Source organism: Delphinus delphis, chromosome 1, assembly GCF_949987515.2.
Source record: "Delphinus delphis chromosome 1, mDelDel1.2, whole genome shotgun sequence".
Taxonomy (NCBI): domain Eukaryota; kingdom Metazoa; phylum Chordata; class Mammalia; order Artiodactyla; family Delphinidae; genus Delphinus; species Delphinus delphis.
In genome coordinates, this window is record NC_082683.1 from 22,976,279 (window position 1) to 23,000,682 (window position 24,404).

General features: G+C 45.5%; 1 pseudogene; it reads left to right on the forward strand.

The window, feature by feature from the left end:
- Positions 1-433: 433 nt before the first annotated feature.
- Positions 434-21,526, forward strand: LOC132422708 (cytochrome c-like; annotated as a pseudogene).
- Positions 21,527-24,404: the final 2,878 nt, after the last annotated feature.

Consider the following 24,404-nt stretch of genomic DNA (forward strand, 5'->3'; position numbering starts at 1 on the left):
ATGGAAACAGGGCTGGACTTGTCCGGAGTGAGTGGGGAGGGTGGGTACAGCAAGTGTGCTGAGTCCCTTCCTGCCACCTGACTTTTGTGCAAACACAGCACATTGAACTGGTATGACTTGGAAGCCCGTTTCTGGGAGAAGCTGGCATCTTATGGCTGGCAGTGTCTCTAGGTGCCCTTGGGAAAAGGGATGTGGGAATATCCACTGGTCGATTAATCAAAGGAGGTTGGCCTTTGGGTCATACTTGGCCCTTAGGCCAGGAGTCATAAACACTGACTCACCCACCAGATGTATCTGGGACATTGAGTATTTTCTCTCTCTTGGTATCATGTGATTCCTTGAATACATAAGAGCCATTTGTTGATCATCTACTGAACTCATTCAGCAAATGTCTATTGAGGTTCTGGGCACAGTGAACCCCACAAAGCGGGCGATGACAGAGACGGGCCAGCCAGAATCCCGCTGTGCGCACTGTGCTGGTGGCCTCTGTAGCCACGTGGGGGCTCCCCTTTCACACTCTGCCCCCTCCTGCTGCTCAATTTCAGATGCTACGTCCCCCTCCCCCCGCATCATTTGCTGATCCTTGGTCTTAGAGCTGGGGCTGGGGATGGGAGGAGGGAAACAGCAGGCACATGGAAGACAAATCACAGAGCCAAAGTGGGGATCTTCCTCCTGTTTCTTACTCTAAGAAATGACAAGTTTAATGCAAATTAACTCAAGCTCAGTTCATACGTGAAGAAGAAAAAGGAGCTGGTTAGACTCAAATTCTTGGTCAGCTTTTCAAGCCTGGTATTAATCTATTCATCAGCTTCGTTCACCAGGAGAAAACATGCTTCTTCAGGAGTTTTCTAACTGAAAATAATGCCTCATTAAGTTAAACATATTAACCTGAGAACGGTATTGATGTCAGAGAGACTAATGAATGTCATTATAGGGAATGCACAGTAGTCCTCAAGGGACCCAACCAGCCATTAGAAACTCTCTGCAAATGCACTCAGCTATTGTCCCAAGGATGTGGAATCTCGAGAGAGGGAGGGAGGGAGATGGGAAAGGAGCTGGTGTGGAGCTGCGGTCATCCCAGGGAGCGGTGCCCTGATGAATCCCGGCATCTTTGAATGCTGTGAGGGGCACATGGCCAAGGGAGGCACCCAGTGTAAAGTGACTCATTGTTGGGTCCAAAGGGAGGGACACTGGGTTTAGCTTCTAGAACAGGAGGGAAGGCAGAAGGCTCAGAGTTCAGACATCAGAACACTGGGTCCTGGTCCCAGGTCTCCTCATCACAGTGGACGAAATTTCATTCCAGCCCATCTTTTCTGAGCCAAGCGCTGTGCTGGGCATATTCACATGCATTATATTCATCAACCCTCACAGGATCCTAGGGAAACTGAGGCTCAGAGGAGTTAAGGGGCTTTCCCAAGGTCACCAGTGAGTGGGTGGGAGATCTGAGACCGAGATCCAGCCTGGCTGACCCTGGTGGAGGCTTCCTCTTCCAACCCACCCGGCCTCTCCCTCCTGATGGTCTGTCTTCAAAGTCCTCCAGACTCCTTCTCCAGGACCCTGTAATTCCTTCATTACAGCTGTGCGGGACTCCTCTGGTCTGGAGCTGGTGTACCCCCTCGCAGAGGCAGTCCCGCTGTTCATGGAGGGGTGTGAGTTCCGATCACTATGGGCACCTGCTCTCTCACAAGGTAAGCTCTGACAGTTCTGGCTGAGTGTTGTGGCTGCAACTTAATTGCACATTGGGCTACATTGGGCTATGCTGAATGGAACAAATTCTGGGTGAAATGCTATGTTTAACTCCACTGTAGTTATTTCTGCAATTATTTATTTAATTTTCATATCTCCTGTAAGTCCTTTGGTGGCAGGTTCTATCACTATCTTCGTCATTTTCTATTCTTTGGTGCCTGGCGCATACAGTAGGCACATTTTAAGTATCTGCTGGGTGGTTGAATAAAGGATGCACTGAAAGGGGGATGTGAGTTCTAGCAGCTCAGTTTCTTTAGGCAGGGTGAAATACCTGTGGAATCTTAGGAACAAAGATAATGGTGAAGAGACGATTGAGAAGAACCAAGGCACTAGAGGAAACACTGCAAAGCTATTGAGTCCCGCAGCTCTGCAGTGAGAGAGATGTGGTGTATCAGTTAGCTAATACTGCATAACAAACCACCCAGAAACTTACTGGCTTAAGATATAAGCATTTATTTAGCTCAGGAGTGTGTACATAAGCTGGGTGCTTCTGCTGATGGAGTGGGTCTGCTTGATCTTGATTGGGTTCACTCATGCACCTGCCGTCAGCTGTGGACTGGCTTAGGGCGGGGGCAGTCCCTGGTTTAGCATGGCCTCAGTTGGGATGGCTCATTTCTCTTTCATGTGGCCTCATCTGACAGTGGGCCTGTTCCTATCTTCATGGTGAAGATAAAGGTACAAAAGAGGGAGTGAAAGCGCACAGAGTTGTTTTGAGACATGGGTTGGCAGACTGACCACATATTCTTGTTTTCCATATTCTTGATGCTCTGTGTTAGAGGCTGGTTCTCTCCAGGAAGGGCTAGTTAGTTCCTAGAGATAGCAAGCGACTCTCCTGTGAGAATGGCTTTGATGTACAAACCAACCAATCCAGAGCCTCCAGCCCTGACCACCTCTATCTAACTCTCACATACCAAGTCAATATTCTTGCTGCTCTAAATCACCCCAAGCTAGGTGCTGGCAACCAGGGACCACCCCTATAGCCCAGAGCTGCCCAAATTACTCAGATTATCTGATCCTAAGCTTACTCAGCATTCCTACCTTGCCTTGCCCATTTCTTCCCACAAAAGCCCTGAAAAAAGCTCTGGGCCATGCCTTCCCTTCTTCCCCTTCTGCTTCCTGACCCACCTTTGTGCTTCCCCATGTGGCCCTGCATGCTGTGCTGTGCCTCATTTTTCTAGGGATCTATGCGTTTAAACTTCCTCCTCTATAACAAGTTTTCACGTCTTACCATACCTGGTTAAAAAAAACCCTGAGTATATTTTTAAAAATTGAAGTATAGTTGATTTACAATATTGTGTTAGTTTCAGGTGCACAGCAAAGAGATTCAGTTATATATATATATATATATATTTTTAGATTATTTTTCATTATAAGTTATTATAATATATTGAATGCAGTTCCCTGTGCTATACAGTCGATCCTTGTTGCTTATCTATTTTATGTATAGTAGTTTGTATCTGTTAATCCCATACTCCTAATTTTTCCCTTCCCCCTCCCTTTCCCCTTTGGTAACCATAAGTTTGCTTTCTATGCCTGTGAGTCTGTTTCTGTTTTGTATAGAGATTCTTTTGTATTATTTTACTAGCCAACAGGCACATGAAAAGATGCTCAACACTGGGTATATTTTAACACAACTGGTACAGCAAAGCGGGGTGGTTTGACACTAGGTGGAGATGCTATGTCTTCAGACTGCCCTCTGCTTACTGACCGGACCCCACAGACAGCGGCCACTGCCCTGAGAGGCACAGCCAGGTGTTGGGGCGCGTGCTGCTTGATGGTGACAGCATTGTGCTGTTTCTGTCGGGTGGCGCCGTGATTTCCCAACCGCGGATTGTGGAGCTCGAAAAGCTGAGTCCTCCCGGAGCTGTTGGTGGTCTAGAGTTTCAGGTGTTCAGGACAGAGCATCTGGGGGTGTGGAGGTGATTAGCTACTTCCGTTTCCCCAAGAGACCCCTCTGCAGGGGACAAGGAGTGACCACACTTCTGGTGCTGTGGGACAAGTCTGACCAGCTGATTGGGCAGGACCTACAAGCCTTGGGGCCATCTGAGTCATTTCGATGAACGTGCCTAGTACCTGGGACGTTATATACTCAAGGTGACGGTCACCACCTCCCCTTTCCCGTGGGAGCTTCGCGGAGTCACATTTGCGCCTGTTCTGTAGAGTAGTCGGGAAGTGCGCCACCTGAACCTTTGCCACGTGTCGAGGGTCCCATTTGCGAGGTCAGTGCGAGTTTCTCCTCCTCCTCCGGGGAGCGTGATGCCCTGCAATCCTTGTGGTTCAGGCTGCAAGCTTCTCTGCTGTCATCTGCTTCCTGCTGTTGCGATTTGTTTCCCCACCCAGTGGGATATAAAAGGGCCCCTCCCTGGACACCAGAGGCTCAATGTTTAATAAAAGAGGGGAAAGGAGGGCTTCCCTGGAGGCGCAGTGGTTGAGAGTCCGCCTGCCGATGCAGGGGACACGGGTTCATGCCCCGGTCCGGGAGGATCCCACATGCCGCGGAGCTCCTGGGCCCGTGAGCCATGGCCGCTGAGCCTGTGCGTCCGGAGCCTGTGCTCCGCAATGGGAGAGGCCACGACAGTGAGAGGCCCGCGTACCGCAAAACAAACAAACAAAAAACAAAAAAAAAGAGGGGAAAGGAAAGGAACATCCCAGTCCTGGTTCCCTTCAGACCCCTCACTCCCCGAGGATATGGTTCAATTAACAAAAAAAAGTAAAACATCTAATCAATGTGCAAGGGCTCTCTGAAGTACTGCGTGTCAGTACCAGGGAATTCCACACTCAAAAGAAAAAAACTTGAAAAAGAAAGCTGATAGCACTGGTGCTTTCTCAGATGTAAACCCCAGCCCCCCTGAGCTTGAGTGGGATGCCCTAGAAAGGGAGGCCACCGCTCACAGCAGAGGCCACTGGGGACCACTCAGAGTCCAGCTAGTAAGCACCCTAAGGGAAAAGGAAAAAAAGAAAACTATGGTCAAAGACAGACATGAAAAAAAAAAAAGGAAAAAAAGTTACTCACCTAGAGATACAAGCCAGAGCCCATACCCCACTCTTCTTCTTTATCAAACTCTCACATACCATGCCAATATTTCCCCTGCCCTAAATGACCCCAGAGCCAGTTACCAGGCACCTCGGGGTGACTCCAATAGTCCATAGTCTGCAAAAATTATTCCAACTGTCCAATCCGAAGGTTACTCAGCATACCTACCTTGCCCCACCCATTCCTTCTCACAAAAACCCTAATAAAGACTCTGGGCCATGTTCTCCCTTACTCTCCTTCTGCCTCCTAACCCACCCTAGTGCTTCCCCAGATGGCCCTGTGCAGTGTGCTCTGCTCTTCTAGGGATCTGTGAGGATAAACTTCCTCCTTAATGACAATCATTTCTGTGTCTGCGTGTCTTACCATACCTGATTTTAAAAAAAACAACAGCCCTTTACAATGTTGTGTTAGTTTCTGCTGTACAATGAAGTGAATCAGCTATATGTATACATATGTCCCCTCCCTCTTGGACCTCCCTCCTCCCACCCCCCATCCCACCCATCTGTGTCATCACAGAGCAGCGAGTTGTACTCCCTGTGCTATACAACAGGTTCCAACTAGCTATCTATTTTACCCATGGTAGTGTATTTATGTCAAACCTAATTTCCTAATTCATCCCACCCTCCCCTTCCGCCTCTGTGTCCACACATCTATCCTCTAATTGTACTCAAAAAAGGATAACCAACAAGGACCTACTGTGTAGCACAGGGAACTCTGCTCAATATTATGTAACAACTTAAAATGGGAAAAGGATTTGAAAAAGAATAGGTACGTGTATATGTATAATGGAATCACTTTGCTGTACACCTGAAACTAACACACATATAGTTAACCCACTATATTCCAGTATAAAATAAAAAGTTTAAAAAAACACAAAAAGACAACAACCCTGGGCATATTCTAGAACAGCTGGGAACTGGCATGTCACTTCTACCACATTCTATGGGCCAAAGCAAGTCACAGGGCCATCCCAGATTCAAGAGCTGGGGAAAAAGACCTCATCTCTTGATGGGAAGAGAAGCAAAGTCATATTTCAAAGGTCAGGAGACAGATGCAGACAGAGAAGAAGTATGGTGGCCACTTTCCAATCAGTTTTTACACATGTTTTAACATTTCATTATTTGCCATTTATATTCCTTATGAAAATTCTCAGCAAACCAGGAATAAAAAGGAACTTTTGCAAACTGTCATAGAGAACCTGTGAAAGCCAACAGCTAACATACTTAATGGTGAAAGAGTGAATATTCTACCCCTAAGATCAGGAACAAGAGAAGGATGTCCTTTTTCAAAATCTGCTCTGTTCAACACTGTACTTAAGGGTCTAGCCAGTACAATGAGGTGTGAAAAAGAAATGAAATGCATCCACACAGGAAGGGAATAAGTAAAACTTTAGTTGCAAACAACGTGATCAGCTACATAGAAAACCCAAAGGAATCTAAGTTATTAGAACTAATAAATGAGCTTAGCAAGGTTGCAGGATGCAAGATCAATATAGAAAAATCAACTGTATATTTACTAGTAATGAACAATTAGAGATTGAAATAAAAAATACCATTTACAACAGCATCAAAAATTTTTAAATGCTCAGGGATAACTCTGAAAAAAGATGTATGAGACCTATACACTCTGGACTAAAAAAAAGCATCGGTGTGAGAAATTAAACAGGATCCAAATATATGAAGAGACATATACCGTTCAAGGTCAGGGGACCTAATATTGATGCGTCAGTTCTCTCGGTCAACTCAATCTAATTGAAAGCCCAACAGGCATTTGTTTTTTTTAGAAATGTACAAGCTGTTTTTAAAATTCATAGGGAAATGCAAAAGACCTAGAATAGTCAAAACACTGTGAAAAAGGATATATTTGGAGGATTAACGCTACTTAACTTCAAGACTTATAAGGCTCAAGGACTCAAAACAGTGTCATATTGACATATTTGTCAGAAAGATCAATAGAGCAAGATAGAGGGTCCAGAAAGAGACCCATAGATATATGCACAACTGAATTTTGCCAAAGGTGAAAAGGAAATTCAGTAGAGAAATTGTTTTTTCATCAAATGGTCCTGGCACTATTGGATGTCCCTATGCAAAAAAGTGAGCTTCAGTTCATACCTTACATCACACAAAAACTTAATTTAAAATTGATTACAGATCTAAATATACATCCTAAAATGATATAACTTCTAGAAGAATACAGAGGAAAAAATCTTTGTGACCTTGGGTTAGGCAAACTTTCTTAGATGACACCAAGAGCATGATCTGTAAAAGAAAACACTGATAAATTGAAGTTAATGAAAGTTAAAAAAAACATTTACTCTTTGAAAGATAGTCAGAGAATTAAAATACAAGCCATGGACTGGGAGAAAATATTTGCAAAGCATATATCTGATAAAAGATTTATATCCAGAGCGTGTAAAGAACCCTCAAAACAAACAACCAATAAATGGTAGACAAAGGAGTTGAGCACGTAATCAAAGAAGATCTGTGAATGGCAAATAAATAACACATGAAAAGATGCCAAACACCATTAGTGATTAGGAAAGCACGAATTAGAACCACAGTGAAATGCCTCTATAGACCTGGGGTATCACAATGGCTAAAATTTAAAAGATGGACCATATCAAGTTTTGCCCAGGGTATGGAAGAACTGGAATGCTCGTACATTGCTGGTGGGAATATAAAATCATACAGCCAATTTGGAGAACAGTTCGATAGTTTCTTACAAAGTTAAACACGTACCATATGATCTAGCTCTTCCACTCCCAGTTATTCACCAAAGGGGAACGTGAAAGTCATAGCAACTTTAAATATAATAGCCTCAAACTAGAAACAACCCAAATGTCCATTGACAGGTCAATGGATGGACAAATTCAGCATATTTATATAATGTGATACTACTTAGCAATAAAATAACTATCGATACATGCAACATGAGTGGATCTCAAAATAATTACACTGATGCCAGCTATAAAGGATCACATTGCTGTATGATTCTATTTACATAAAATTCTAGAAAATGCCAACTCATTGATAGTGACAGAAAGCGGATCCATGGCTGTCCAGGGATGGCTGTCCAGGGATGGGGGAGAGCAGAGACGGACAGGAGAGAGGGATTATAAGGGAGCACATGGAGATTTTGGGGGGTGATGGGTACTTTGATTATCTTGATTGCAGTGATGGTTTCAAGGATGTATATAAAAAAACTTACTGGGCTTCCCTGGTGGCGCAGTGGTTGAGAGTCCGCTTGCCAATGCAGGGGACACGGGTTCGCGCCCTGGTCCGGGAAGATCCCACATGCCGCGGAGCGGCTGGGCCCGTGAGCCATGGCCGCTGAGCCTGCGCGTCCCGAGCCTGTGCTCCGCAACGGGAGAGGCCACAACAGTGAGAGGCACGCGTACCGGAAAAAAAAAAAAAAAAAAAACCTTACCAAATTGTATGTTTTAAATGCATGCAGTTTATGTCAATTATATTATACTTCACTAAAGTATTACGAGACTAAACTGAAGTAACACATGTAGAACACTAAAAGGGTCAGGCACAGTTTCCCAGTGGCTGGAAGCTGATATCATTAAATTTTTTTTTTGGTTTTTGTTTTATTTTTTTAAACATCTTTATTGTGTCATGGGCTCGGGGGTGGGGAGGATAAGGTGGATGTGGTGCAGACTTAGAAAGAGGGGTTTGGCCACCAGGACAGGAGATACCGCAAATGGAGGCTTTTCTGTGAGCCCACGACACCCCCGTCCCAGGGAGAAGGGGGCCTCAGTCTGTGTTTTCCTCTGAGGATTGTTGTGGGGAGGGCGGTGGGGGGTAGGCAAGGTAGCCCTAGAGGAGGAGTTAGGTACATGGGGATCCCCCAACTCCCTGCTGTGTGACCTTGGGCAAGTTGCCTTCCCTCTCTGGGCCTTAGTTTCCTCATCTGTAGATGGGGGACAGTGATTTAAACAGCTCTTCCCTCACAGGGGAGTTGAGGACATGAGCCCTAAAAGCCATACAAATGGACACCCAGGAGTAGAGGGGCAGTGAGGGCAGTGGTCAGGGGCCAGGGGTGGAGTCGCCACAGGTCTGGGATTTAGATCCAAGCTGTGACCTTGGGAAGTTCCGTCCCTTAACTTCTCAGTGTCAGTTTCCTCAGCTGTAAAACAGGTTAACACAGTCCCTTCCTTGGAGAGTGGTGGTGAGAATTAATGAGGTGGTGCACACACAGCCTGGCGCACAGTAAGCCCCCAACCGACCGTGGGCGGTAGCCTGGCGCACAGTAAGCCACCAACCGACCGTGGGCGGTGTCACTGGTGTTCTAAAGGGACGTGGATCGGAGGCACATTCAGGCTCCTGGTCTCCGTCGACCCTGACTGTGACTTCTTATGTCTACAGAGCCTGGTCTCACTCTGCTTTGCTCTCTCTGCTTAGGGCACCCGTACAATTTTTTCCCCCATTTCTTGGGAATGGCCCAGGGAAGGGAGGATGTGTTGTTGGTGTCTGGCGTTTGCACTACATTTCCCCAAAGAAGCCTTGTTATCATGGTTAGTAGTGGTAGAAGCCGTTAGGACTTTTGGTCCAACCCCAGTGTATAACAGAGTTTTAGGGAAAATTATATTTTGAACTTCAAAAACACTTTAGAAACATAACATTCCTAAATTCTTGGAGAAGAATGAATATCTGTCTTGCACCCCTGCATGGCAGGCATGGTCTAAGTTCTTTGCATATGTTAATTTACTTAATTTTCACAATGATGCAATGAGCTTGGTGGTATTCGTCTTATTTATTTATTTTTTTCTGGCAGATAATTTATTTTTAAAGTTAACCTTTTTGTGGGGGGAGGTAATTGAAGAGCCCTGTGAAGTTATAAGAAATAATACAGAGGTCTTTCCCTGTTCCTCCCCATGAAGCATAACTATCGTTGTTGGAAATGACAAGAGGACCAAAGGAGCACTCTGTAAAGTGGACTGAGGAAGGCAGACAGGTTAAGGGCCCCAGGACTGGAGGAACAACACGGCGGCAGGATGTCTTAGATCCCACCCACCCACAGAAGAAGGAGACCCAGGCCCAGTTTCTCTATTAGCTCCAACCTGGCCACAGAAGGCAACCCAGGTAAGCTCCTTCCTCACTGGATCTAACGGGAGCCCTGCCCACACAATCAGGTGACACTGGCCAGATGGATCCTACCACAGCCCCCAGCTGGGCAAGCATTCATCCTCCTGTGGGGGAATTGATAGTTAGCTGAATTTTAAAAAAGAAAGGAATGAGAGAGATCTTGTGTACCCTTTGTCCAGTTTCCCCCAATGGTAACATCCTCTAAAACCGCAGGACTATATCACAATGAGGAGATTGACATTGATACAACCCACCCGCCTTACTCAGATTTCCCCAGTTTTCATTTGTACTCATTCATGAGTATGTGTGTTTACGTGGTACGGCCGGGGGTGGGGCCTCCTCTGCCCACTCTGACCCACTGTGGCCACACCAAAATGGTGGCCCCTACCTGCCCTGAGCTACCCCTCTTCCAGCCGGCTGCCACAGTTTAATGACTCTGTCTCCATGTTCCAAATTGAGATTCCCGAGAGGGGAGATCTGCTAACCTGGCCAGTGTGGACCAGGCGTCCACCTCAATACTGTTCATCAGCTGAGGGTTGCTGGTGGTGTGGGAGCGGGAGAGGAACTTTGGGGCTGCGGGCTGAGCAGGGAGGAGTGGGTCAGGAGAAAATAATCAGTATTTCTCAAATGATGGGAGTTATGGTCCTTATTTTTCAGATAAGGAAATTGAAGCTCAGAGAGGTACAGTGAGTTGCTAAAGATAGCACAGCTAGCAAGCTGGGTAATCGCGATTTATACCTGAGGTTCAGCTGCAATCCAGACCGCAACCCTCAACACCTCTTGCTTTTCCGTCTCTTCCTCCCATCTGCTCCTCTCACCTGCCGCTTCCTGCTGGGCCAAGCAGAGCAGGAAACAGGGAAAAATGACTCCCCTGAGGTGAGAGATAATGGGGGCAGCTCCTGGGGCCGGTGAGGGTGAAAGTCCTGTCGCTCGCTGCCCCCTCAGCACCTGGGGCATCTGCAGACTCCCCCAGAGCCCTGCACCTGACACCGAGGTTGCCCCTGCTCTCCTTCCAGAGCGGGCCTGAGGAAGTCAGTGCACCTGACCGTCATGCTCAATTATTCATGCCAGTAAGAGTTTAATTAAAATTTCACGACAGTCATCATGTTTCACCCAAACAGCTGATGATGGCCTTGGATTTTTGCCTGAGTCCAGCGGTCCCACAGCAGAGATCTTCATCCGAAGCCTTTCAACCCTCACAAATCAGTTCTGACAACAAGCCCTCTTGTGATTGTCGCAAAGTCCAAAGTGGGGCAGATGCAGCACCCTGGTGACTGTGGTTGAAGAAGGCCCTCGCCGGAGCAGGGCTGTGGGGTCTGCTGGCCGCTTGGTCCTGGCCTCTGGTTCCAGGAGACAGTCTCTGACATTTACCCAGTGAGATCCATGGGATGATTCCAGGTAAACAGTGGCCAAGGATTTAAGAAGGGAGACTGCAGAGCGGGTTGTACCTGGAGGTTACAGAAAACCACATCCCTGCAGGGGCAGTGGGAGGGAGGGAATGTGTGTGCATCCCCTTCAGGGTGTCTTAGGGCTAGGCAGGTGACCTTGGGGCAGGTCCTCAGTTTCCCCACTTGGCAGGTGGAGCTGATGAACCCTCCTCCACAGGGCACTTGCGGGGGTCACAGGAGGGGCCGTGGGAAGCTCTGAGCACGCTGCCTGCACACAGTAGCTGCTCAGATAAGTGGCTGTTGACTTGAATTGGGTGCCAGATGACTTGCTGAGCTGGGTGAGAGGTGATGGGGAGCCCTGGCCTCCAGCCCTCCCCGTCCCACCGCTGATGGTCTGCAGAGGCTCTGGGCACCGCTGGGCAGTGGGAGAGGGGTCTACATGGAGGCCGACCAGACATGGAGACTCAGGGATGCGGGCAATAGACTTTCCTGCTCAAAGAGACAGCAGCACTTCGGAGGCAGCCCCAGTCATGGCTGATAGGAGGCCAGACAGCATTTAGAGAAACTGGGGCAGGTTAGAGATGGCCAGCAAGGTCAGCCCAGGCCTTCCAGCAACAAAACAGAGCAAGGGTGTGTCCTGCAGGCAGGCGGAGCTCCACCCGCTGTGGGGCCCGGGAGCCGGTGGTGAGGGGAGATCCTGACTCAGGGTGAAGAAGGGCATGCATAAGATCTGAGAAGAGGGGCAGTGCCTGAGCCCAGAGCTCAGCTCAGGCCCTGGGAATGAGTGCAGCAGACCCTGCGGTACCCATCCATATCCCTTCTGCACCCACCGGCGCCGGGACCGCTGATGGAATAACTGGGGGTGTTCAGTGTAGTGTAGACTCCGGGAGATAGCAAGGATTCTATGAGAGAGGCTGCTTAGGACCCGGAGAGGAAACAGATCTCATCCTGGGAAGAAGCCATGGCAGAGTGAAAGGAGCAACTGGACTCAGAACAGCGAGATCTGGGTTCTGGGCCCAACTCAGTCTCCAGATCCCTGTGTGACCCGAGGCAAGTCCCATGACCTCTCTGCACATCTGCAGAACAAGGCGCTTCTAAGAGCCCTCCCAGAGCCTTGACTCTAAAGAGTTCTATGTGAATGCTCCCATCCAGCCCCCACCTTAAATATGACCCGTGGCTTCCCAGCTCAAACCTGCCTCCTGCCAGAAGGCCAGTCAGCACCAGGAACCCACAGGGTGAGTCAGCAGCCCTCACGGTCACTGCGTGACGCAGGTCTGGCAGTGACAAGGCTGCTCGGTTCATTAAAGTCTGGGGATAATGTGCCCTCGCCCTTGGAGATGCCATTATGGGGTGGTTTCTGCAGCTTCCTCCTTGGGAGGGAAGAGAACGGGGAGAAGGGGCAGCGGGAGATGAACCTGACTCACACCCCTGGGGGAGAGGCTGACACGGCAAAGTTTTGTGCTGGTCTCAGCTTGGAGACTTAGATGCTGGAGGGGAGGCAGCCATTAGGCTCTTTCATCTCCTGTGACAGGAACCTCAGTGCGTAAACCTGGCTTGAGCTCAGAAGCGATTTATTGGTTTTATGCCACTGACAAGCTCAGGGATGGACCTTTAGCTCCACCTTGTTTCAGGGGCTCAAAGGATGCCACCAGGACGTTCTCTTTTAGCATCTCTCCCCCATGCAAGGCCATGCTCAGATCTCACTTCTTGGAGGCCAGATGGTTTTCCATCCAGACTGGAGTCCAGCAGAGAAGAGAAAGCTTCCTCAACAACTAATCAAAAGTCCTGGGCCGATTCCCATTGGCTCCAAGGGTCACACACCTATCCCTGAACTGATCTGGGTCAGTGGGAAGGAATGTGGTGATTGGCTTAATCCAATCAAGAAAGATCCTGCAATCTGGAGGTGGGGTTGATCCAGCCTAAGCCTGGGATGGGCTGAGAGTAGGGGAGGGGGAAATTCTGGGGGAAATTACAGCTTTACTAGTAAAAGGGTGACAGGATACTGGATGGCAACAGCCTACAGATATGCTCCACTGGGTTAGGGTAGAGGGCAAGAATAGCTAACGTATAAAATCAAGAGGAATAGTGGGAGAAAAGCCTAATATACTTGAAGCATGGCTGATCTTAATTCATCTTCCCAATAGTCTAATTAGAGTGTGAGTACTATTATCCTAAATCAAGAATCCTATATTTTAGTGTTGGAAGGATCTTCAAAAGCACCTGGTCTGACATCCTTATGTTTAGAGATGAGGCAACAGACCCAGAAACGTTAAGTGGCTCCCTCAGGGTCACATGGTTCATTAGTAGAAGACTCAGGTCTTCCCAGACAGGTCGGTCCAGCCGGTGTCCATCTGCTCAGAGGTGCTGCTGAATTACAGTGAACGCTGTGCAAGGCAAGCCTGGCTCTCACGCAAACCAGGCAGGGCAGCCTACATGGGCTAGAGTCCATCCTGCCTTGGGTGAGTGGAAAAACGGGTCCCTCATCACCTCCCTGCCCCCACCCCCCCAGCATGGGCAGGTGTCTCAGTAGATACACCCAGCTGCGCCCTGCTGGAGACTCTCTCAGAGGATCCTGGGGCTCTTCACGTTTCACACTCCTGATCGGTAGCTGACCCCAACCTCTGCCACCTGACCACGCCTCCCTGCAGGTCTGTGAAAGCAGAAAAATGAACTCCAAGAGTATGAAAAATGGTGAGACTCTTCATGGTCATCTACCCCAAACCCTGCATTTTATAGGAGGCAAACTGAGGCCCAGAAGAGGAGGGGCATTCCAGTGCAGGCAGAGCGATCCAGGTAGAAGGGCTCCCGGCTCCCAGTCTGATGCTTTCCCACCACCCCACTGGCCTTGCTGGTTGCATGAGCCCTGAGCTGCCCTTCTTGTGGCCTCTGATGGGGACTACCAACCAGCCACATATTTACACACGGACAACCTCTCTCCCTTAAACAGTATCACACTTTGCAAGGTGTGTTAAACATGAAACAAATGAGGGCCAGAAAGCAGTTGGGGGTTGTCCAAGGTCAGCTGCCCAGCAGTCAGAGGTCAGGGCCGCCCCCTGTGTCTCAGGACAGAAGCCTTTAAAGAGTTTGTGTCACTTACCCTCCTTGATCCCTGCAAGGCTGGAGTCCCTGTAACTGTTGCCTTGGTTATAGATGAAATAATGGGGCTCAGAGGGGCCCAGCCCTCTGGGCTCCCTCACGCAGCTGGTCAGTGGTGAAGGGGGGGTGGGCCAGCGTGCCTGGAGTCCAGTCTGGTACCCTGTCACCCTGCACACTGTCACTTGTACAGTTGGGACTGGCCTTCCTGACAGTAACTGGAACCTGATCAGTGGAGCTCTAGACAAGTCAGGGGTTATTTTTCTCACTCAGTGAGGCGAGATTCACTCAGTGAATCATTGGGGTGGGAGGTGGTGAAAGCCCAGCAGCTCCAAGATACCATCTGGCCAGCTTCCCCCTGTATCTCCCCTCAGTGTCCTCAGGGTGTGCGGACGTCCTTGGGGTCACAGCGTGGCTGCTCCACCTGGGCCTCCTTTCAGGCTGGGCAGCCAGCGGTCCTCTGGGAGAAGCCAGAGGCCCCTGCCCTTCCAGGGAATTTCCCAGAATGCCCCACAGCCACCTCTGCCCCATCTCATTGGCTGGAGCTGTGTCACGTGACAGCCTGTAGAAAGATGGGAAATGTAATGTTTTTAAGTAGGGGAAATTGTTGTCCTGGACAAAATAGGGGTCGTGTCAGGAGGAAAGAAGAGGAGGGTGACTATTGGTGGGCAGCCTGCCGTCTCTGCCCCAACATTTACAATCTCATTTTCATGTTTGCTACCTCCCTGGATCCACACAAGCATGTTTGTTGTGATCAGGCAGTGAGAGGCTGAGCCACTTGCCCGGGACCCCACAAGAGTGGCCTGAGGAACCAGGCTAGCGCCCGGCTCCCTGCAGCTCCCCAGATCTGCCCTCCTGCCCCGCGTTGTCTGCTCTCTCCTCTCTTGCCATCCCAGTTCTCCGCTTCTCCAGCTCCCCAGACCAGATGGGGTCAGCACAGTCCTGCAGGCTGGAGATAGAGGCCAATTGTTTATCACTTATGGTTCTGACACAGACATACTTTCAGGCTGAACTACCTTAAGCAAGTCTGCTATGGAAAGTCCAAACTCAGACCAATCCCCTGGTGTTAACACTCCCTCTCTCACATCCTGCTGGTGGGATATTCACTGGGGTAACCTTAGCGGAAGACAGCTGGGCAGTGTCTATCAAAATTCAAAATGCACATGTCCTTTGTCGCAGCAATTTAACTTCTAGGAGTTGATCATTCTGAAGTACGCTAGAGTACAAAGCTATGTAAGGATCTTCACTACAATGTTACTTGTAATAGCAAAGCTGGAGAAATCCAAACGTCTATCAGTAGGAGATTGGTTCCTTAAATTATGGCACATTGAGTACGGAGCAGCCATTAAAATGATTGAATTTGGCCTCTATGATCTGACTTGGGAGAATGTCCATGATGTGCTTTTGTTTTGTTTTGTTTTGTTTTTTTGCGGTACGCAGGCCTCTCACTGCTGTGGCCTCTCCCGCTGCAGAGCACAGGCTCCGGAAGCGCAGGCTCAGCGGCCATGGCTCACGGGCCCAGCCGCTCCGCGGCATGTGGGATCTTCCCGGACCGGGGCACGGACCCGTGTCCCCTGCATCGGCAGGTGGACTCTCAACCACTGCGCCACCAGGGAAGCCCCATGATGTGTTTTTGAATAAAGAAAGTAGACTGATGAAAAAGACAAATAGCATTATAAAGATTCTAATAATCTTGGTTTGTATACAGATAAGTGAGTATCTGGAAGGATATGTGCCTGTGTGAGAGACTCTCAGGAAAATTCCTCATGCATTGAGGCCCTCTCATTACATGAACTCTATGTCCCTTATCCAAGCCATTTGTGCTGAGATCCCTTCCCTTTTTGCCTACATCAGTAATGTTCCCATCTCTTCTGGATCATTCCAATCAGTGTACAAACACACCATTAATTCTCTAATCCCCCCCAAATAAAAACAAGTCAATATCCAACCTCTTCTGCTACTTTTGTTTCCCTTTACAATAAAACAAAAGTCACGATTATTACTATCTTTAATTCCCCTCCTCCCAGTTTCTTTTCATTGCACTCGAATTGGATTTCATCCCTTCATACTCCACCATAACTGCCCTTGTCAAGGTCATCAATTACCTATGCACCGATAAATCCAATGGTCAACTTTCAATGACATTTGACCTATCAGTATTTGGAATAGTTGCTCATGGCTCTCAAACCTTCCCTCCTCTCCGCTCTGGGATCCCACCCTCTCTTGGTTTTCTCTGCTTCCCTGGTTACTCCTCCTCCATCTCCTTTGCTCGTTCTTTCTTGGCTTCTCAACCTGTAACCCTTGAGTTATTCTAGAGTTCTGCCATTGGTTCTCTTCTCCTTATCCTCCCTCACCCCCTTGGGGACTTCACCAGACTTGTGGCCTTTACATGCCATTCATATGCTGATGGCTCCGAAATGTACATCTCAACCTGGACCTCTCCCTGAACTTTAGGCTTATACATCCAGATGTCTATTCATTCCTCCCTCCCTACCTTCCTGGCCTCCTGCCTCCCTTCTTCCCTTTCTTTCTTCCTACCTACCTCCTTCTTCTCCCTCTCTTTCTTTCTACCAAAAAATCAGATATTATCTCTATAATTTGTGCACACAAGCTCATGCGTGTGTGTGAAACACCCTTACAAGCAAGAACTATTTTCGATAGAAAGCAATTCCACGCTTTACAGAAAAGATTTCCAGAGCCTTCCTTGAAATGCTACACTCTCCAGAGAGCTACAGAAAATGATTTTGATTTATAAACCCGTTTCTTTTATGCTCCAATGCACCCCTGAAAAACCTTCTCAATTTCTGTTTCAAGTTCTGTCCAATTCAACCAGTATTTTCCCATGTTCTTACTAAGAGCTGGGTGCTGTGCTTGGCACTGTGGGGGGACAGAGATGAATAAGATCCATGTTCCAAGGGAAACTGACACTGTCAACTCTCTTACAGAGAAAGCTTTTAAGAAGAACTTACCTGGGTAGCTGATGCCACAGGAAATCTAACAAAACCCTAAGCACCATAAGCAGATTGAACTGACAGCCCAGAATGAATAAATGCCCCTGGTTTCTGACAAAAATTCTTTCCTTGATTGGACTCTAGCCTGGTTCCTCTGAACCCTCCTTTTGACTAAGCCTAACCTTAGCTCTAAAGAACTGAACAAAACACTAACAGTTTCTAACAGCTCAAGGATGTCCTTAGCCCCTCTTAAAGAGCCTGCCTGACAAAGCTCAAGGATGCCCAAAGAAGTTTTGTTTGTTCCAGCCAACACCTGAAGATATGGCTGCTGTCTCCCAACCTTCATGGGAGGGCAGGAGCCTAACTCAATGAGTGCCACTTAGCAAACCCAGATGGGTTTTACGTGGACCAGCCTTCCTTCTCACTCTTTGTAATTTTTCACTTTCCTGACTCTGCTCAAGACCCTGCCATTGCCTCTCTTCCTCATCATTCTCCCTTTAAAACACCCAATCACAGATTGGGGTAGAGCTCAGCTCTTTCCCTTAGTGTCAGTAGTTATTGAATAAATTCTGTTTTCACTGCTGTAACTAATGTCTGGCTGTGTTTATCCTCAACATCTCTCAGGCTGGTGGGGTAGCTGGAAGGGGCATAACTATACACAGAAGTGTAGCTGGGGGATGGCAGGGGGAGTAGCTGCCAAAGTCACCTAGATTTTCTCCTATGTTTTCTTCTAGAAATTTTATAGTTTGCATTTTACATTTAGGTCTATGATCAATTTTGTGTTAATTTTTGTGAAAGATGTTAAGGTCTGTGCCTGGGTTCATTTGTTTTTGCAAATAGTTATGCAATTATTCCAGCACCATTTGTTGCAAACACTATTATTTTTCCATTGACTTGCCACGCCCTTTTGTAAAAAACCAGTTGACTATTTTTATGTGGGTCTATTTTGGGGCTCTCTATTCTGTTCCACTGATCTAAGTGTCTAACTTTCATTGTCTTGAAAACTGTAGCTTTATAGTTAATCTTGAAATTGGATAATGTGAGTCTTCCGACTTTGTTCTTTTTCAGTATTATGTTTCCACATAAATCAGCTTGTTGATATCTACAAAATAACCTACTGGGATTTTGACTGGTATTGCATTGAGTCTATATGTCAAGTTGAAAAGAACTGATGTCTTAACAATATTGAACCTCAGTTCATGAATATGGACTGTCCCTTCTACTTAGACCTGCAAAAATTTCTTTTATCTGTGTTTTTTAGTATATAGATCCTGAACATGTTTTGTTATATATATACCTAAGTTCTTTGGTTTTTTGGTGCTATTGTAAGTGGTATTTAAAAAATTCAAATTCCATTTGTTCATTGCTGGTATGTAGAAAAGCAATAGACTTTTGTATATTAACCTTGTATCCTGTGGCTTTGCTATACTTATTTTAGGTTTTTTTTTTTGCAGAATTTTGGTGGTTTTCTGTAAAAAACCATGCCAACTATGAATGAAGACAGGGATATATACGCTTTTAATTTTTTTTCATGTCTCATTGCACTAGCTAGGATTTCCAGTATGACGTTGAATAGGAGTGATAAGAAAGAAGATATCCTTACTTTATTCTTGATCTTAATCTCACCATTAAGTATTGATATGATGTTGGCTGTAGGTTTTTTGTAGATGTTCTTTATTGTGTTGAAGAAGTTTTCCTCTATTCCTAGTTTGCTGAGAGGTTTCTGTTTTTTTTTTTTTTTTGAATGATGATGAATAGGCATTAGATTTTGTTAAATGCTTTTACTGCATCAATTGATATGATTTTTCTTCTTTAGCCTTTTGCTATGGTGGATTACACTGACTGATTTTCAAATGTTGAACTATCCTTGCATTTTCAAATGTTAACAGTTCTTGACAATACAGAGTCTTCTAGCCCATAAACCTGGAATAAAATCCACTCGGTTGACATATTCATCCTTGTTATACGTTGTCAGATTTGATTCGCTAATACTTTCTTGATAATTTTTGTGTCTGTTCGTAAGAGATATTGATCTGCACTTTTCTTTTGTTATAATGTCTTTTTTTTTAAGGTATTGTGATACTATTGACTTCATAGGATGAATTAAGATGTGTTTCCTCTGTTTCTATTTTTTGGAAAAGATTGTAGAGGATTGGTAATATTTCTTCCTTAAATGTTTGGTAGAATTCACCAGCAAAACCATCTGGGCCTGTTGTTTGCTTTTTGGGAAGACTTTAAAAGAATTATTGATTTGATTTCTTTAATAGCTGAAGGGCTATGCAGGTTATCTATTTGCCTTTCTGTGAGTGTTGGTAGTTTGTGTCTTTCAAGGAGCTGGTCCATTTCAGCTAAATTATCAAATTTGTGTGCATAAAGTTGTTCCCTTATTATTCCCTTAGTATCTTTTTGATGTCCATGGGATCAGTACGGATGACCGTTTTTTCATTTCTGATATTGGTAATTTGTACATTCTCTCCTGTTTTCTTGTTCAGCCTGGCTAGAGAAGAGAAAAAAGCTCCTTAAATGATGAAACCATAAACTTCAAGGTCAGGTTTTACTAGTTTTTTGTAGATATTTTTGCTCTCTGGCACAAGAAATGTTTCAGGAACATAATAATTGCATAATGTATTGAGTTGTTATATCTCAAAATGACAGAAGTTTTGAATACTACAACCCCCTGATCTTAAGAAGTTTAGAATTTTAACTTTCAGCAAGTCATTAACAATTAACTGAGCATCTACTATGTGGCAGGCACTGTGCTGGGCCCTGGGATACAATGGTGAGCAAATTAGACATGTTTCCTATCTTCATGGTGACTGGTCTAACATGAGTCATGATATCACAGATAAATAAAAAGTTGCTACTGTGGTAAATTATATAGGGAGAAAGGGTCTATGATACCAATTCATAGAGGAATTTGACCAAGCTCAGGAAATCAAGGAAAGCTTCCCCAAGGAAGAGACAATGGAGCTGAGGTCTCAAGATTGAGTAGAAGGTACCTAGGCAGAAAGTGAAATGTGTTTCTGGTAGGGGTGACAGCACATGCAGGGGCCCTGAGGTGGGAAGGACTACATCAATATTAAGTCTTGAAAGAAGGCCAGTGTATTTGGGGAGGACATAAGGCATGGAAGAGTGTTGGGAACTGATGCTGGAGAGGGCAAGACCTGGCCAGGATGGAGTTGGGCCTTTATTCTAAGAGTTGTGGGAGTTGTTCCTGCTAAGACTGGTCCAAAACACTAAGACCACTCTCCAGCTCCCTCTTCTTTTCTCAGAAGGAAATGGGAGCTGGCAGAGAACTGTGTTCATCACCTATTGTCTTCATCATTTAGCCAGCTCTGTGGGGCATTCCCATGTAGTTGTTTCTTTTAAATAGTTTTATTGGCATATAAGTTATAATAAAATTCACCCATTTTAAGAATATGATTCAGTGATTTTTAGTAAACTTCAAGAGTTGTGGAGAAAGTGGACATCCAACTTGTATTGGAACTTTCGTATCACATATGACAAAGGAACAATTTCAAAGTGGGTGATGTGGAGAGGGGCAAGACGATTTTTCAGCAGTGTGTCCAGTGCCCTACCGTGGAAAAGGGAGGCAAGCACAAGACTGGACCAAACCTCCATGCTCTATTTGGGCGAAAAACAGTTCAGGACCCTGGATTCTCTTACGCAGATGTCATCAAGAACAAAGGCATGGGGCTTCCCTGGTGGCGCAGTGGTTGAGAGTCCGCCTGCCGATGCAGGGGACGCGGGTTCGTGCCCCGGTCCGGGAAGATCCCACATGCCGCGGAGTGGCTGAGCCCGTGAGCCATGGCCGCTGGGCCTGCGCATCCGGAGCCTGTGCTCCGCAACGGGAGAGGCCACAGCAGTGAGAGGCCCGCATACCGCAAAAAAAAAAAAAAAAAAGAGAAATCTGTTGAGGTTCTGATTTAAACATTGCTAAAGTAAGCAGAATCGTGTGTGTCTCCTGCCTTTCCTGTGAAAATTGTAATTCAGAGTAAACAAACAGCTGAACAGAGGTTTCTTCCTTGTAGAAGAGTTACAGCCAACAAATAAAGAAGAAATTATCAAAAAAAAAAAAAAAAAAAAAAGACCAAAGGCATCACTGGGGAGTATTTGGAGAATCCTAAGTAGTACATCCCTGGAACAAAAGTAATCTTCACTGGCATTAAGAAGGCAGAAAGCGTAGACTTAGTAACTTCTCTCAGAAAAGCTACTAATGAGTAATAGATGGCTACTGCCCTATTTATTACGGCACAGAAATGTCTATGACCTTTTTATGCATACCGTATCTAAACTGATCTCATATACCAGAATTCAGATGATGAATGGCTGCTAGAATATTTCTGTTGGACAGTCCTGATATAAATAAGATTGGCTTGTGGCTAAACGATGATCAGCTTTTTGAGTTTTGATAGTATTCTGGTTCAGCAAGGGCTGTCACTGTTTTCCCCTTCTAAAGATATGATTTAATTTGATTAGTAATGTTCAACTTTTCACAGAGATGGTGAATGCCATCTCAAAACCTATAGGAGTTTGGTTTTATAGGTAGATCTATACAACAGGTTATATTAACATATTTAAGTACTGAGGAGATTCCTTTATTGTTTCATAAAACAGAGCAAGACTCACCTGTGTGTTTCAAGTTGTGTTTACCAGCCTGTTAAGGCAAGGGTTGAAGATAAGCTGGCAATGTCTACTTTATCTTTTTGGTCTTAACTATGCCTATTTAATTAAAATTCCCTGTATCTAAAATGTTGCCTTTTATTTAATGAAAGGCATTTTAGTGTAGTTTATGTATAATATCAAAGAATATCGAACACATACACACACACACACAAACAAGAGTTGTGTAACCATCACCGAAATACAGCTATTGAACATTTCTATCACCCCCAAAGTTCCCTCGTGTTTGCTTGCAGTTAATCCCCACCTTCCCCTCCCCTCCAAACACACATAATGTCCCAGGCATTCGAGGTCTGATTTCTGTCTCTGTAAGTTTGCCTTTTGTGGACTCTTCATATAAAGGGAATCTTACTGTATGTAGTCTTTTGCATCTGGCTTCTTTGCATAACATATTTGAGGTCATTCATGTGCAGTACGTGTCAGTAGTTCTTCCTTTTTATTGCTGAGTGGTATCCACTGGATGGATACCACATTTATGTATCCACTCAAATCTGATGGACGTTTGGGCTGTTCTGCATTTTGGTTGTCATGAATAATGCTGCTGTGAACGTCTGCATATGAATCTTTTTGTGAACATAGGTTTTTTATTTCTTTTAGGGAGATTCCTGGGAATGGAATTGCTGGGTATTATGGTAATTATACTATTTTACATTCCTACCTGCAGTATAAGAGAGTTTCTATTTCTCTACTTCTTTAACGACACTTGATGGTGTCCTTTTAAAAAATATAGTTATTCAAGTGGGTGTGAATTGGTATCTCACTGCTGGTTTTAGTTTGCATTTACCTAATGACTAATCTCATTAGTTGAATATGTTAAGTATGTTTTTTTGAGCTAATTAGCCATCCATATATTTTCTTTGGTGAAATGTCTACACAAGTCTTTAGCCTATTTTTAAATTGAGTTGTTTGTCTTCTTATTATTGAATTATAAGTGTTCTTGATATATTTTGGATACAATACCTTAATCAGTATGTGATTAACAAATACTTCCTCCCAGTCTGTGGGCTTGTCTTTTCATTTTCTTAATGGTGTCCTTTGAAACAAATTTTTAAAATTTTGATAAAGTAAATTTGCTGATTTTTTTTTCTTTTGTGGATCTTCTTTTTGGTCTCTTCCAAAAGGCGAAAAATTCTTCGCCTAACACACATCATGAAGATGTATTCCTTTGTTTTCTTCTGGGAGTTTTATCTCTTATATTTAAGTCTTTAATCCATTTGGGGTTAATTTTTGTGTATGGAATGAGGTGAGGGTTTAAGTTCACGTGGGTAGCCAACTGCCCCAGCATCATTAGTTGACAGTTTTGAACAAATGGTCAAACATGCCTTGACAATTCAACAAGACATTGAATTGTCTTTGGATCTTAGTTAAAAAACAATTCACCATAAATTTAATGGCTTACTAGGGCTTCCCTGGTGGCGCAGTGGTTGAGAGTCCGCCTGCTGATGCGGGGGACACGGGTTCGTGCCCCGGTCCGGGAAGATCCCTCATGCCGTGGAGCGGCTGGGCCCGTGAGCCATGGCCGCTGAGCCTGCGCGACCGGAGCCTGTGCTCCGCAACGGGAGAGGCCACAACAGTGAGAGGTCCGCGTACCGAAAAAAAAAAAATTTAATGACTTACTTTAGGACTCAGTTTCTTTTCTTTGATCTATATGCCTATCTTGCACCAATGCCACACTATCTTGATTACTATGGCTTTATAATATGTTTCAAGGTCAGGTAGTATCAGTCCTCCAACTTCGTTCTTTTTCCAAATAGTTTGGTCTATTCTCTGTCCTTAGAATTTCCATATAAATTTTAGAGTCAGTTTGTCAATTTCAATAAAAAAGCTTGCTGAGATTTTTATAAGGATTGCATTTAATATGTAGATCCATTTGGGGAGAATTGCCAACTTGACAATATGGAGTCTTGTAGCCCATGAACATGAAATATCTCTCCATTTATTTAGACGTTCTTTAATTGATCTCAGCCCTGTTTCATAGTGTTCAGTGCACAATCTTGCCCTTCATTTGTTAAATGTATTCCTAAGTATTTTCTTATTTATGATGTTATTGTGAATGCCCATATGTTCATGTTTTATTTTTACCAGTCTGGCTGTTAATTCTTTCTCTCAGTTTCTTTTTCCTGGAAATGACCTCATTCTAAGACCGGGCAGAATCAGGAAATCAGGAGGGCTTCACTTTGGCATGTTCTGTGCCCCCAGCCTGCCTTCAGAAGACCCAGGTTTCCCCAAGCCCAGACACCAGCTGATTGCAGCTCAGAGTACAGTTAACCTTGGAGGCCCCAGATAGATGACAAGGCTGTCCTGTCAGACAAGAGAGTTTAGAAAGCTGGGAGCCACAGGAAGTGGATCTCATGGGTGTGCCCTTCACAGGGGCCTTTGGGATGCAGCAGATCCCATATGTGGGTCCCAGGAACCATGA